Source organism: Pelophylax lessonae (genome assembly GCF_965119305.1).
Source record: "Pelophylax lessonae genome assembly, chromosome: 7".
Taxonomy (NCBI): domain Eukaryota; kingdom Metazoa; phylum Chordata; class Amphibia; order Anura; family Ranidae; genus Pelophylax; species Pelophylax lessonae.
In genome coordinates, this window is record NC_138774.1 from 255,941,189 (window position 1) to 255,958,279 (window position 17,091).

Consider the following 17,091-nt stretch of genomic DNA (forward strand, 5'->3'; position numbering starts at 1 on the left):
ATTAAACGTTAACGACACCCCCAGTTTGATTGCATATCGCAGTGCGATCTGCAAGTACGCACAGAATCGCATCGCACAAGTGTGAACCACTGTGCGATTTGATTTTGATGCAGCTCAAAAAATGCCCCTGTGCGTCTTTGGTGCGGATGCAGTGCGAATTTAGCCATAGAAAGTGTATGGCTGAAATTCGCACCGCACATGAGATCGCATGTAACGAAGGAGCAGTGTGCTCCGCATTAAATGCGATCTCCGCAGCCGCACGAGTGTGAACGGGCACTTTAAAAGCTTTGAAATTACCTGGGAAACTGGCATTGTCTGAAACCGGAAGTGGCAAACCGGAAGTGACCTCCTTAAAACCGGAAGTGGCATTAAAACACTTTTCTCCTTGACATTTTGGGCTTTAAAGTGTTGTTGTATCCGTTTTGGGGACTTTTGATCCCGTTTTGACACATTTTCTGCCTCCCTAAGCCTTTGGCCAAAGATGTGAACATTTTAAGGGCAAAACCCCCAAAATATGCAAAATTTAATTTTGGGACCATTTTACCTGTGTTTGCTTCCTTTTACCAAGAAAAGACCAGAGAGATGAAAAATGACTGGATTTCAGTCTTAGGCTCGGTTCACACTTGTGCGATGCGGGAACGCTGCCAATATGCAGCGTGTTACCGCATCGCATCCACACAACTGGCAGTTCCCACTGCCATATGCGATACGCAGGGGGTGTCAATTAAACGTTAACGACACCCCCAGTTTGATTGCATATCGCAGTGCGATCTGCAAGTACGCACAGAATCGCATCGCACAAGTGTGAACCACTGTGCGATTTGATTTTGATGCAGCTCAAAAAATGCCCCTGTGCGTCTTTGGTGCGGATGCAGTGCGAATTTAGCCATAGAAAGTGTATGGCTGAAATTCGCACCGCACATGAGATCGCATGTAACGAAGGAGCAGTGTGCTCCGAATTAAATGCGATCTCTGCAGCCGCACGAGTGTGAACGGGCACTTTAAAAGCTTTGAAATTACCTGGGAAACTGGCATTGTCTGAAACCGGAAGTGGCAAACCGGAAGTGACCTCCTTAAAACCGGAAGTGGCATTAAAACACTTTTCTCCTTGACATTTTGGGCTTTAAAGTGTTGTTGTATCCGTTTTGGGGACTTTTGATCCCGTTTTGACACATTTTCTGCCTCCCTAAGCCTTTGGCCAAAGATGTGAACATTTTAAGGGCAAAACCCCCAAAATATGCAAAATTTAATTTTGGGACCATTTTACCTGTGTTTGCTTCCTTTTACCAAGAAAAGACCAGAGAGATGAAAAATGACTGGATTTCAGTCTTAGGCTCGGTTCACACTTGTGCGATGCGGGAACGCTGCCAATATGCAGCGTGTTACCGCATCGCATCCACACAACTGGCAGTTCCCACTGCCATATGCGATACGCAGGGGGTGTCAATTAAACGTTAACGACACCCCCAGTTTGATTGCATATCGCAGTGCGATCTGCAAGTACGCACAGAATCGCATCGCACAAGTGTGAACCACTGTGCGATTTGATTTTGATGCAGCTCAAAAAATGCCCCTGTGCGTCTTTGGTGCGGATGCAGTGCGAATTTAGCCATAGAAAGTGTATGGCTGAAATTCGCACCGCACATGAGATCGCATGTAACGAAGGAGCAGTGTGCTCCGAATTAAATGCGATCTCCGCAGCCGCACGAGTGTGAACGGGCACTTTAAAAGCTTTGAAATTACCTGGGAAACTGGCATTGTCTGAAACCGGAAGTGGCAAACCGGAAGTGACCTCCTTAAAACCGGAAGTGGCATTAAAACACTTTTCTCCTTGACATTTTGGGCTTTAAAGTGTTGTTGTATCCGTTTTGGGGACTTTTGATCCCGTTTTGACACATTTTCTGCCTCCCTAAGCCTTTGGCCAAAGATGTGAACATTTTAAGGGCAAAACCCCCAAAATATGCAAAATTTAATTTTGGGACCATTTTACCTGTGTTTGCTTCCTTTTACCAAGAAAAGACCAGAGAGATGAAAAATGACTGGATTTCAGTCTTAGGCTCGGTTCACACTTGTGCGATGCGGGAACGCTGCCAATATGCAGCGTGTTACCGCATCGCATCCACACAACTGGCAGTTCCCACTGCCATATGCGATACGCAGGGGGTGTCAATTAAACGTTAACGACACCCCCAGTTTGATTGCATATCGCAGTGCGATCTGCAAGTACGCACAGAATCGCATCGCACAAGTGTGAACCACTGTGCGATTTGATTTTGATGCAGCTCAAAAAATGCCCCTGTGCGTCTTTGGTGCGGATGCAGTGCGAATTTAGCCATAGAAAGTGTATGGCTGAAATTCGCACCGCACATGAGATCGCATGTAACGAAGGAGCAGTGTGCTCCGAATTAAATGCGATCTCCGCAGCCGCACGAGTGTGAACGGGCACTTTAAAAGCTTTGAAATTACCTGGGAAACTGGCATTGTCTGAAACCGGAAGTGGCAAACCGGAAGTGACCTCCTTAAAACCGGAAGTGGCATTAAAACACTTTTCTCCTTGACATTTTGGGCTTTAAAGTGTTGTTGTATCCGTTTTGGGGACTTTTGATCCCGTTTTGACACATTTTCTGCCTCCCTAAGCCTTTGGCCAAAGATGTGAACATTTTAAGGGCAAAACCCCCAAAATATGCAAAATTTAATTTTGGGACCATTTTACCTGTGTTTGCTTCCTTTTACCAAGAAAAGACCAGAGAGATGAAAAATGACTGGATTTCAGTCTTAGGCTCGGTTCACACTTGTGCGATGCGGGAACGCTGCCAATATGCAGCGTGTTACCGCATCGCATCCACACAACTGGCAGTTCCCACTGCCATATGCGATACGCAGGGGGTGTCAATTAAACGTTAACGACACCCCCAGTTTGATTGCATATCGCAGTGCGATCTGCAAGTACGCACAGAATCGCATCGCACAAGTGTGAACCACTGTGCGATTTGATTTTGATGCAGCTCAAAAAATGCCCCTGTGCGTCTTTGGTGCGGATGCAGTGCGAATTTAGCCATAGAAAGTGTATGGCTGAAATTCGCACCGCACATGAGATCGCATGTAACGAAGGAGCAGTGTGCTCTGAATTAAATGCGATCTCCGCAGCCGCACGAGTGTGAACGGGCACTTTAAAAGCTTTGAAATTACCTGGGAAACTGGCATTGTCTGAAACCGGAAGTGGCAAACCGGAAGTGACCTCCTTAAAACCGGAAGTGGCATTAAAACACTTTTCTCCTTGACATTTTGGGCTTTAAAGTGTTGTTGTATCCGTTTTGGGGACTTTTGATCCCGTTTTGACACATTTTCTGCCTCCCTAAGCCTTTGGCCAAAGATGTGAACATTTTAAGGGCAAAACCCCCAAAATATGCAAAATTTAATTTTGGGACCATTTTACCTGTGTTTGCTTCCTTTTACCAAGAAAAGACCAGAGAGAGGAAAAATGACTGGATTTCAGTCTTAGGCTCGGTTCACACTTGTGGGATGCGGGAACGCTGCCAATATGCAGCGTGTTACCGCATCGCATCCACACAACTGGCAGTTCCCACTGCCATATGCGATACGCAGGGGGTGTCAATTAAACGTTAACGACACCCCCAGTTTGATTGCATATCGCAGTGCGATCTGCAAGTACGCACAGAATCGCATCGCACAAGTGTGAACCACTGTGCGATTTGATTTTGATGCAGCTCAAAAAATGCCCCTGTGCGTCTTTGGTGCGGATGCAGTGCGAATTTAGCCATAGAAAGTGTATGGCTGAAATTCGCACCGCACATGAGATCGCATGTAACGAAGGAGCAGTGTGCTCCGCATTAAATGCGATCTCCGCAGCCGCACGAGTGTGAACGGGCACTTTAAAAGCTTTGAAATTACCTGGGAAACTGGCATTGTCTGAAACCGGAAGTGGCAAACCGGAAGTGACCTCCTTAAAACCGGAAGTGGCATTAAAACACTTTTCTCCTTGACATTTTGGGCTTTAAAGTGTTGTTGTATCCGTTTTGGGGACTTTTGATCCCGTTTTGACACATTTTCTGCCTCCCTAAGCCTTTGGCTAAAGATGTGAACATTTTAAGGGCAAAACCCCCAAAATATGCAAAATTTAATTTTGGGACCATTTTACCTGTGTTTGCTTCCTTTTACCAAGAAATGACCAGAGAGATGAAAAATGACTAGATTTCAGTCTTAGGCTCGGTTCACACTTGTGCGATGCGGGAACGCTGCCAATATGCAGCGTGTTACCGCATCGCATCCACACAACTGGCAGTTCCCACTGCCATATGCGATACGCAGGGGGTGTCAATTAAACGTTAACGACACCCCCAGTTTGATTGCATATCGCAGTGCGATCTGCAAGTACGCACAGAATCGCATCGCACAAGTGTGAACCACTGTGCGATTTGATTTTGATGCAGCTCAAAAAATGCCCCTGTGCGTCTTTGGTGCGGATGCAGTGCGAATTTAGCCATAGAAAGTGTATGGCTGAAATTCGCACCGCACATGAGATCGCATGTAACGAAGGAGCAGTGTGCTCCGAATTAAATGCGATCTCCGCAGCCGCACGAGTGTGAACGGGCACTTTAAAAGCTTTGAAATTACCTGGGAAACTGGCATTGTCTGAAACCGGAAGTGGCAAACCGGAAGTGACCTCCTTAAAACCGGAAGTGGCATTAAAACACTTTTCTCCTTGACATTTTGGGCTTTAAAGTGTTGTTGTATCCGTTTTGGGGACTTTTGATCCCGTTTTGACACATTTTCTGCCTCCCTAAGCCTTTGGCTAAAGATGTGAACATTTTAAGGGCAAAACCCCCAAAATATGCAAAATTTAATTTTGGGACCATTTTACCTGTGTTTGCTTCCTTTTACCAAGAAATGACCAGAGAGATGAAAAATGACTAAATTTAAGTCTTAGGCTCGGTTCACACTTGTGCGATGCGGGAACGCTGCCAATATGCAGCGTGTTACCGCATCGCATCCACACATCTGGCAGTTCCCACTGCCATATGCGATACGCAGGGGGTGTCAATTAAACGTTAACGACACCCCCAGTTTGATTGCATATCGCAGTGCGATCTGCAAGTACGCACAGAATCGCATTGCACAAGTGTGAACCACTGTGCGATTTGATTTTGATGCGACTCAAAAAATGCCTCCTGTGCGTCTTTGGTGCGGATGCAGTGCGAATTTAGCCATACAAAGTGTATGGCTGAAATTCGCACCGCACATGAGATCGCATGTAATGAAGGAGCAGTGCGCTCTGAATTAAATGCGATCTCCGCAGCCGCACGAGTGTGAACGGGCACTTAAAAAGCTTTGAAATTACCTGGGAAACTGGCATTGTCTGAGACCGGAAATGGCAAACCGGAAGTGACCTACTTAAAACCGGAAGTGACATTAAAACACTTTTCTCCTTGACATTTTGGGCTTTAAAGTGTTGTTGTATCCGTTTTGGGGACTTTTGATCCCGTTTTGACACATTTTCTGCCTCCCTAAGCCTTTGGCCAAAGATGTGAACATTTTAAGGGCAAAACCCCCAAAATATGCAAAATTTAATTTTGGGACCATTTTACCTGTGTTTGCTTCCTTTTACCAAGAAAAGACCAGAGAGATGAAAAATGACTGGATTTCAGTCTTAGGCTCGGTTCACACTTGTGCGATGCGGGAACGCTGCCAATATGCAGCGTGTTACCGCATCGCATCCACACAACTGGCAGTTCCCACTGCCATATGCGATACGCAGGGGGTGTCAATTAAACGTTAACGACACCCCCAGTTTGATTGCATATCGCAGTGCGATCTGCAAGTACGCACAGAATCGCATCGCACAAGTGTGAACCACTGTGCGATTTGATTTTGATGCAGCTCAAAAAATGCCCCTGTGCGTCTTTGGTGCGGATGCAGTGCGAATTTAGCCATAGAAAGTGTATGGCTGAAATTCGCACCGCACATGAGATCGCATGTAACGAAGGAGCAGTGTGCTCCGCATTAAATGCGATCTCCGCAGCCGCACGAGTGTGAACGGGCACTTTAAAAGCTTTGAAATTACCTGGGAAACTGGCATTGTCTGAAACCGGAAGTGGCAAACCGGAAGTGACCTCCTTAAAACCGGAAGTGGCATTAAAACACTTTTCTCCTTGACATTTTGGGCTTTAAAGTGTTGTTGTATCCGTTTTGGGGACTTTTGATCCCGTTTTGACACATTTTCTGCCTCCCTAAGCCTTTGGCCAAAGATGTGAACATTTTAAGGGCAAAACCCCCAAAATATGCAAAATTTAATTTTGGGACCATTTTACCTGTGTTTGCTTCCTTTTACCAAGAAAAGACCAGAGAGATGAAAAATGACTGGATTTCAGTCTTAGGCTCGGTTCACACTTGTGCGATGCGGGAACGCTGCCAATATGCAGCGTGTTACCGCATCGCATCCACACAACTGGCAGTTCCCACTGCCATATGCGATACGCAGGGGGTGTCAATTAAACGTTAACGACACCCCCAGTTTGATTGCATATCGCAGTGCGATCTGCAAGTACGCACAGAATCGCATCGCACAAGTGTGAACCACTGTGCGATTTGATTTTGATGCAGCTCAAAAAATGCCCCTGTGCGTCTTTGGTGCGGATGCAGTGCGAATTTAGCCATAGAAAGTGTATGGCTGAAATTCGCACCGCACATGAGATCGCATGTAACGAAGGAGCAGTGTGCTCCGAATTAAATGCGATCTCTGCAGCCGCACGAGTGTGAACGGGCACTTTAAAAGCTTTGAAATTACCTGGGAAACTGGCATTGTCTGAAACCGGAAGTGGCAAACCGGAAGTGACCTCCTTAAAACCGGAAGTGGCATTAAAACACTTTTCTCCTTGACATTTTGGGCTTTAAAGTGTTGTTGTATCCGTTTTGGGGACTTTTGATCCCGTTTTGACACATTTTCTGCCTCCCTAAGCCTTTGGCCAAAGATGTGAACATTTTAAGGGCAAAACCCCCAAAATATGCAAAATTTAATTTTGGGACCATTTTACCTGTGTTTGCTTCCTTTTACCAAGAAAAGACCAGAGAGATGAAAAATGACTGGATTTCAGTCTTAGGCTCGGTTCACACTTGTGCGATGCGGGAACGCTGCCAATATGCAGCGTGTTACCGCATCGCATCCACACAACTGGCAGTTCCCACTGCCATATGCGATACGCAGGGGGTGTCAATTAAACGTTAACGACACCCCCAGTTTGATTGCATATCGCAGTGCGATCTGCAAGTACGCACAGAATCGCATCGCACAAGTGTGAACCACTGTGCGATTTGATTTTGATGCAGCTCAAAAAATGCCCCTGTGCGTCTTTGGTGCGGATGCAGTGCGAATTTAGCCATAGAAAGTGTATGGCTGAAATTCGCACCGCACATGAGATCGCATGTAACGAAGGAGCAGTGTGCTCCGAATTAAATGCGATCTCCGCAGCCGCACGAGTGTGAACGGGCACTTTAAAAGCTTTGAAATTACCTGGGAAACTGGCATTGTCTGAAACCGGAAGTGGCAAACCGGAAGTGACCTCCTTAAAACCGGAAGTGGCATTAAAACACTTTTCTCCTTGACATTTTGGGCTTTAAAGTGTTGTTGTATCCGTTTTGGGGACTTTTGATCCCGTTTTGACACATTTTCTGCCTCCCTAAGCCTTTGGCCAAAGATGTGAACATTTTAAGGGCAAAACCCCCAAAATATGCAAAATTTAATTTTGGGACCATTTTACCTGTGTTTGCTTCCTTTTACCAAGAAAAGACCAGAGAGATGAAAAATGACTGGATTTCAGTCTTAGGCTCGGTTCACACTTGTGCGATGCGGGAACGCTGCCAATATGCAGCGTGTTACCGCATCGCATCCACACAACTGGCAGTTCCCACTGCCATATGCGATACGCAGGGGGTGTCAATTAAACGTTAACGACACCCCCAGTTTGATTGCATATCGCAGTGCGATCTGCAAGTACGCACAGAATCGCATCGCACAAGTGTGAACCACTGTGCGATTTGATTTTGATGCAGCTCAAAAAATGCCCCTGTGCGTCTTTGGTGCGGATGCAGTGCGAATTTAGCCATAGAAAGTGTATGGCTGAAATTCGCACCGCACATGAGATCGCATGTAACGAAGGAGCAGTGTGCTCCGAATTAAATGCGATCTCCGCAGCCGCACGAGTGTGAACGGGCACTTTAAAAGCTTTGAAATTACCTGGGAAACTGGCATTGTCTGAAACCGGAAGTGGCAAACCGGAAGTGACCTCCTTAAAACCGGAAGTGGCATTAAAACACTTTTCTCCTTGACATTTTGGGCTTTAAAGTGTTGTTGTATCCGTTTTGGGGACTTTTGATCCCGTTTTGACACATTTTCTGCCTCCCTAAGCCTTTGGCCAAAGATGTGAACATTTTAAGGGCAAAACCCCCAAAATATGCAAAATTTAATTTTGGGACCATTTTACCTGTGTTTGCTTCCTTTTACCAAGAAAAGACCAGAGAGATGAAAAATGACTGGATTTCAGTCTTAGGCTCGGTTCACACTTGTGCGATGCGGGAACGCTGCCAATATGCAGCGTGTTACCGCATCGCATCCACACAACTGGCAGTTCCCACTGCCATATGCGATACGCAGGGGGTGTCAATTAAACGTTAACGACACCCCCAGTTTGATTGCATATCGCAGTGCGATCTGCAAGTACGCACAGAATCGCATCGCACAAGTGTGAACCACTGTGCGATTTGATTTTGATGCAGCTCAAAAAATGCCCCTGTGCGTCTTTGGTGCGGATGCAGTGCGAATTTAGCCATAGAAAGTGTATGGCTGAAATTCGCACCGCACATGAGATCGCATGTAACGAAGGAGCAGTGTGCTCTGAATTAAATGCGATCTCCGCAGCCGCACGAGTGTGAACGGGCACTTTAAAAGCTTTGAAATTACCTGGGAAACTGGCATTGTCTGAAACCGGAAGTGGCAAACCGGAAGTGACCTCCTTAAAACCGGAAGTGGCATTAAAACACTTTTCTCCTTGACATTTTGGGCTTTAAAGTGTTGTTGTATCCGTTTTGGGGACTTTTGATCCCGTTTTGACACATTTTCTGCCTCCCTAAGCCTTTGGCCAAAGATGTGAACATTTTAAGGGCAAAACCCCCAAAATATGCAAAATTTAATTTTGGGACCATTTTACCTGTGTTTGCTTCCTTTTACCAAGAAAAGACCAGAGAGAGGAAAAATGACTGGATTTCAGTCTTAGGCTCGGTTCACACTTGTGGGATGCGGGAACGCTGCCAATATGCAGCGTGTTACCGCATCGCATCCACACAACTGGCAGTTCCCACTGCCATATGCGATACGCAGGGGGTGTCAATTAAACGTTAACGACACCCCCAGTTTGATTGCATATCGCAGTGCGATCTGCAAGTACGCACAGAATCGCATCGCACAAGTGTGAACCACTGTGCGATTTGATTTTGATGCAGCTCAAAAAATGCCCCTGTGCGTCTTTGGTGCGGATGCAGTGCGAATTTAGCCATAGAAAGTGTATGGCTGAAATTCGCACCGCACATGAGATCGCATGTAACGAAGGAGCAGTGTGCTCCGCATTAAATGCGATCTCCGCAGCCGCACGAGTGTGAACGGGCACTTTAAAAGCTTTGAAATTACCTGGGAAACTGGCATTGTCTGAAACCGGAAGTGGCAAACCGGAAGTGACCTCCTTAAAACCGGAAGTGGCATTAAAACACTTTTCTCCTTGACATTTTGGGCTTTAAAGTGTTGTTGTATCCGTTTTGGGGACTTTTGATCCCGTTTTGACACATTTTCTGCCTCCCTAAGCCTTTGGCCAAAGATGTGAACATTTTAAGGGCAAAACCCCCAAAATATGCAAAATTTAATTTTGGGACCATTTTACCTGTGTTTGCTTCCTTTTACCAAGAAAAGACCAGAGAGATGAAAAATGACTGGATTTCAGTCTTAGGCTCGGTTCACACTTGTGCGATGCGGGAACGCTGCCAATATGCAGCGTGTTACCGCATCGCATCCACACAACTGGCAGTTCCCACTGCCATATGCGATACGCAGGGGGTGTCAATTAAACGTTAACGACACCCCCAGTTTGATTGCATATCGCAGTGCGATCTGCAAGTACGCACAGAATCGCATCGCACAAGTGTGAACCACTGTGCGATTTGATTTTGATGCAGCTCAAAAAATGCCCCTGTGCGTCTTTGGTGCGGATGCAGTGCGAATTTAGCCATAGAAAGTGTATGGCTGAAATTCGCACCGCACATGAGATCGCATGTAACGAAGGAGCAGTGTGCTCCGAATTAAATGCGATCTCCGCAGCCGCACGAGTGTGAACGGGCACTTTAAAAGCTTTGAAATTACCTGGGAAACTGGCATTGTCTGAAACCGGAAGTGGCAAACCGGAAGTGACCTCCTTAAAACCGGAAGTGGCATTAAAACACTTTTCTCCTTGACATTTTGGGCTTTAAAGTGTTGTTGTATCCGTTTTGGGGACTTTTGATCCCGTTTTGACACATTTTCTGCCTCCCTAAGCCTTTGGCCAAAGATGTGAACATTTTAAGGGCAAAACCCCCAAAATATGCAAAATTTAATTTTGGGACCATTTTACCTGTGTTTGCTTCCTTTTACCAAGAAAAGACCAGAGAGATGAAAAATGACTGGATTTCAGTCTTAGGCTCGGTTCACACTTGTGCGATGCGGGAACGCTGCCAATATGCAGCGTGTTACCGCATCGCATCCACACAACTGGCAGTTCCCACTGCCATATGCGATACGCAGGGGGTGTCAATTAAACGTTAACGACACCCCCAGTTTGATTGCATATCGCAGTGCGATCTGCAAGTACGCACAGAATCGCATCGCACAAGTGTGAACCACTGTGCGATTTGATTTTGATGCAGCTCAAAAAATGCCCCTGTGCGTCTTTGGTGCGGATGCAGTGCGAATTTAGCCATAGAAAGTGTATGGCTGAAATTCGCACCGCACATGAGATCGCATGTAACGAAGGAGCAGTGTGCTCCGAATTAAATGCGATCTCCGCAGCCGCACGAGTGTGAACGGGCACTTTAAAAGCTTTGAAATTACCTGGGAAACTGGCATTGTCTGAAACCGGAAGTGGCAAACCGGAAGTGACCTCCTTAAAACCGGAAGTGGCATTAAAACACTTTTCTCCTTGACATTTTGGGCTTTAAAGTGTTGTTGTATCCGTTTTGGGGACTTTTGATCCCGTTTTGACACATTTTCTGCCTCCCTAAGCCTTTGGCCAAAGATGTGAACATTTTAAGGGCAAAACCCCCAAAATATGCAAAATTTAATTTTGGGACCATTTTACCTGTGTTTGCTTCCTTTTACCAAGAAAAGACCAGAGAGATGAAAAATGACTGGATTTCAGTCTTAGGCTCGGTTCACACTTGTGCGATGCGGGAACGCTGCCAATATGCAGCGTGTTACCGCATCGCATCCACACAACTGGCAGTTCCCACTGCCATATGCGATACGCAGGGGGTGTCAATTAAACGTTAACGACACCCCCAGTTTGATTGCATATCGCAGTGCGATCTGCAAGTACGCACAGAATCGCATCGCACAAGTGTGAACCACTGTGCGATTTGATTTTGATGCAGCTCAAAAAATGCCCCTGTGCGTCTTTGGTGCGGATGCAGTGCGAATTTAGCCATAGAAAGTGTATGGCTGAAATTCGCACCGCACATGAGATCGCATGTAACGAAGGAGCAGTGTGCTCTGAATTAAATGCGATCTCCGCAGCCGCACGAGTGTGAACGGGCACTTTAAAAGCTTTGAAATTACCTGGGAAACTGGCATTGTCTGAAACCGGAAGTGGCAAACCGGAAGTGACCTCCTTAAAACCGGAAGTGGCATTAAAACACTTTTCTCCTTGACATTTTGGGCTTTAAAGTGTTGTTGTATCCGTTTTGGGGACTTTTGATCCCGTTTTGACACATTTTCTGCCTCCCTAAGCCTTTGGCCAAAGATGTGAACATTTTAAGGGCAAAACCCCCAAAATATGCAAAATTTAATTTTGGGACCATTTTACCTGTGTTTGCTTCCTTTTACCAAGAAAAGACCAGAGAGATGAAAAATGACTGGATTTCAGTCTTAGGCTCGGTTCACACTTGTGCGATGCGGGAACGCTGCCAATATGCAGCGTGTTACCGCATCGCATCCACACAACTGGCAGTTCCCACTGCCATATGCGATACGCAGGGGGTGTCAATTAAACGTTAACGACACCCCCAGTTTGATTGCATATCGCAGTGCGATCTGCAAGTACGCACAGAATTGCATCGCACAAGTGTGAACCACTGTGCGATTTGATTTTGATGCAGCTCAAAAAATGCCCCTGTGCGTCTTTGGTGCGGATGCAGTGCGAATTTAGCCATAGAAAGTGTATGGCTGAAATTCGCACCGCACATGAGATCGCATGTAACGAAGGAGCAGTGTGCTCCGAATTAAATGCGATCTCCGCAGCCGCACGAGTGTGAACGGGCACTTTAAAAGCTTTGAAATTACCTGGGAAACTGGCATTGTCTGAAACCGGAAGTGGCAAACCGGAAGTGACCTCCTTAAAACCGGAAGTGGCATTAAAACACTTTTCTCCTTGACATTTTGGGCTTTAAAGTGTTGTTGTATCCGTTTTGGGGACTTTTGATCCCGTTTTGACACATTTTCTGCCTCCCTAAGCCTTTGGCTAAAGATGTGAACATTTTAAGGGCAAAACCCCCAAAATATGCAAAATTTAATTTTGGGACCATTTTACCTGTGTTTGCTTCCTTTTACCAAGAAATGACCAGAGAGATGAAAAATGACTAGATTTCAGTCTTAGGCTCGGTTCACACTTGTGCGATGCGGGAACGCTGCCAATATGCAGCGTGTTACCGCATCGCATCCACACAACTGGCAGTTCCCACTGCCATATGCGATACGCAGGGGGTGTCAATTAAACGTTAACGACACCCCCAGTTTGATTGCATATCGCAGTGCGATCTGCAAGTACGCACAGAATCGCATCGCACAAGTGTGAACCACTGTGCGATTTGATTTTGATGCAGCTCAAAAAATGCCCCTGTGCGTCTTTGGTGCGGATGCAGTGCGAATTTAGCCATAGAAAGTGTATGGCTGAAATTCGCACCGCACATGAGATCGCATGTAACGAAGGAGCAGTGTGCTCCGAATTAAATGCGATCTCCGCAGCCGCACGAGTGTGAACGGGCACTTTAAAAGCTTTGAAATTACCTGGGAAACTGGCATTGTCTGAAACCGGAAGTGGCAAACCGGAAGTGACCTCCTTAAAACCGGAAGTGGCATTAAAACACTTTTCTCCTTGACATTTTGGGCTTTAAAGTGTTGTTGTATCCGTTTTGGGGACTTTTGATCCCGTTTTGACACATTTTCTGCCTCCCTAAGCCTTTGGCTAAAGATGTGAACATTTTAAGGGCAAAACCCCCAAAATATGCAAAATTTAATTTTGGGACCATTTTACCTGTGTTTGCTTCCTTTTACCAAGAAATGACCAGAGAGATGAAAAATGACTAAATTTAAGTCTTAGGCTCGGTTCACACTTGTGCGATGCGGGAACGCTGCCAATATGCAGCGTGTTACCGCATCGCATCCACACATCTGGCAGTTCCCACTGCCATATGCGATACGCAGGGGGTGTCAATTAAACGTTAACGACACCCCCAGTTTGATTGCATATCGCAGTGCGATCTGCAAGTACGCACAGAATCGCATTGCACAAGTGTGAACCACTGTGCGATTTGATTTTGATGCGACTCAAAAAATGCCTCCTGTGCGTCTTTGGTGCGGATGCAGTGCGAATTTAGCCATACAAAGTGTATGGCTGAAATTCGCACCGCACATGAGATCGCATGTAATGAAGGAGCAGTGCGCTCTGAATTAAATGCGATCTCCGCAGCCGCACGAGTGTGAACGGGCACTTAAAAAGCTTTGAAATTACCTGGGAAACTGGCATTGTCTGAGACCGGAAATGGCAAACCGGAAGTGACCTACTTAAAACCGGAAGTGACATTAAAACACTTTTCTCCTTGACATTTTGGGCTTTAAAGTGTTGTTGTATCCGTTTTGGGGACTTTTGATCCCGTTTTGACACATTTTCTGCCTCCCTAAGCCTTTGGCCAAAGATGTGAACATTTTAAGGGCAAAACCCCCAAAATATGCAAAATTTAATTTTGGGACCATTTTACCTGTGTTTGCTTCCTTTTACCAAGAAAAGACCAGAGAGATGAAAAATGACTGGATTTCAGTCTTAGGCTCGGTTCACACTTGTGCGATGCGGGAACGCTGCCAATATGCAGCGTGTTACCGCATCGCATCCACACAACTGGCAGTTCCCACTGCCATATGCGATACGCAGGGGGTGTCAATTAAACGTTAACGACACCCCCAGTTTGATTGCATATCGCAGTGCGATCTGCAAGTACGCACAGAATCGCATCGCACAAGTGTGAACCACTGTGCGATTTGATTTTGATGCAGCTCAAAAAATGCCCCTGTGCGTCTTTGGTGCGGATGCAGTGCGAATTTAGCCATAGAAAGTGTATGGCTGAAATTCGCACCGCACATGAGATCGCATGTAACGAAGGAGCAGTGTGCTCCGCATTAAATGCGATCTCCGCAGCCGCACGAGTGTGAACGGGCACTTTAAAAGCTTTGAAATTACCTGGGAAACTGGCATTGTCTGAAACCGGAAGTGGCAAACCGGAAGTGACCTCCTTAAAACCGGAAGTGGCATTAAAACACTTTTCTCCTTGACATTTTGGGCTTTAAAGTGTTGTTGTATCCGTTTTGGGGACTTTTGATCCCGTTTTGACACATTTTCTGCCTCCCTAAGCCTTTGGCCAAAGATGTGAACATTTTAAGGGCAAAACCCCCAAAATATGCAAAATTTAATTTTGGGACCATTTTACCTGTGTTTGCTTCCTTTTACCAAGAAAAGACCAGAGAGATGAAAAATGACTGGATTTCAGTCTTAGGCTCGGTTCACACTTGTGCGATGCGGGAACGCTGCCAATATGCAGCGTGTTACCGCATCGCATCCACACAACTGGCAGTTCCCACTGCCATATGCGATACGCAGGGGGTGTCAATTAAACGTTAACGACACCCCCAGTTTGATTGCATATCGCAGTGCGATCTGCAAGTACGCACAGAATCGCATCGCACAAGTGTGAACCACTGTGCGATTTGATTTTGATGCAGCTCAAAAAATGCCCCTGTGCGTCTTTGGTGCGGATGCAGTGCGAATTTAGCCATAGAAAGTGTATGGCTGAAATTCGCACCGCACATGAGATCGCATGTAACGAAGGAGCAGTGTGCTCCGCATTAAATGCGATCTCCGCAGCCGCACGAGTGTGAACGGGCACTTTAAAAGCTTTGAAATTACCTGGGAAACTGGCATTGTCTGAAACCGGAAGTGGCAAACCGGAAGTGACCTCCTTAAAACCGGAAGTGGCATTAAAACACTTTTCTCCTTGACATTTTGGGCTTTAAAGTGTTGTTGTATCCGTTTTGGGGACTTTTGATCCCGTTTTGACACATTTTCTGCCTCCCTAAGCCTTTGGCCAAAGATGTGAACATTTTAAGGGCAAAACCCCCAAAATATGCAAAATTTAATTTTGGGACCATTTTACCTGTGTTTGCTTCCTTTTACCAAGAAAAGACCAGAGAGATGAAAAATGACTGGATTTCAGTCTTAGGCTCGGTTCACACTTGTGCGATGCGGGAACGCTGCCAATATGCAGCGTGTTACCGCATCGCATCCACACAACTGGCAGTTCCCACTGCCATATGCGATACGCAGGGGGTGTCAATTAAACGTTAACGACACCCCCAGTTTGATTGCATATCGCAGTGCGATCTGCAAGTACGCACAGAATCGCATCGCACAAGTGTGAACCACTGTGCGATTTGATTTTGATGCAGCTCAAAAAATGCCCCTGTGCGTCTTTGGTGCGGATGCAGTGCGAATTTAGCCATAGAAAGTGTATGGCTGAAATTCGCACCGCACATGAGATCGCATGTAACGAAGGAGCAGTGTGCTCCGAATTAAATGCGATCTCCGCAGCCGCACGAGTGTGAACGGGCACTTTAAAAGCTTTGAAATTACCTGGGAAACTGGCATTGTCTGAAACCGGAAGTGGCAAACCGGAAGTGACCTCCTTAAAACCGGAAGTGGCATTAAAACACTTTTCTCCTTGACATTTTGGGCTTTAAAGTGTTGTTGTATCCGTTTTGGGGACTTTTGATCCCGTTTTGACACATTTTCTGCCTCCCTAAGCCTTTGGCCAAAGATGTGAACATTTTAAGGGCAAAACCCCCAAAATATGCAAAATTTAATTTTGGGACCATTTTACCTGTGTTTGCTTCCTTTTACCAAGAAAAGACCAGAGAGATGAAAAATGACTGGATTTCAGTCTTAGGCTCGGTTCACACTTGTGCGATGCGGGAACGCTGCCAATATGCAGCGTGTTACCGCATCGCATCCACACAACTGGCAGTTCCCACTGCCATATGCGATACGCAGGGGGTGTCAATTAAACGTTAACGACACCCCCAGTTTGATTGCATATCGCAGTGCGATCTGCAAGTACGCACAGAATCGCATCGCACAAGTGTGAACCACTGTGCGATTTGATTTTGATGCAGCTCAAAAAATGCCCCTGTGCGTCTTTGGTGCGGATGCAGTGCGAATTTAGCCATAGAAAGTGTATGGCTGAAATTCGCACCGCACATGAGATCGCATGTAACGAAGGAGCAGTGTGCTCCGAATTAAATGCGATCTCCGCAGCCGCACGAGTGTGAACGGGCACTTTAAAAGCTTTGAAATTACCTGGGAAACTGGCATTGTCTGAAACCGGAAGTGGCAAACCGGAAGTGACCTCCTTAAAACCGGAAGTGGCATTAAAACACTTTTCTCCTTGACATTTTGGGCTTTAAAGTGTTGTTGTATCCGTTTTGGGGACTTTTGATCCCGTTTTGACACATTTTCTGCC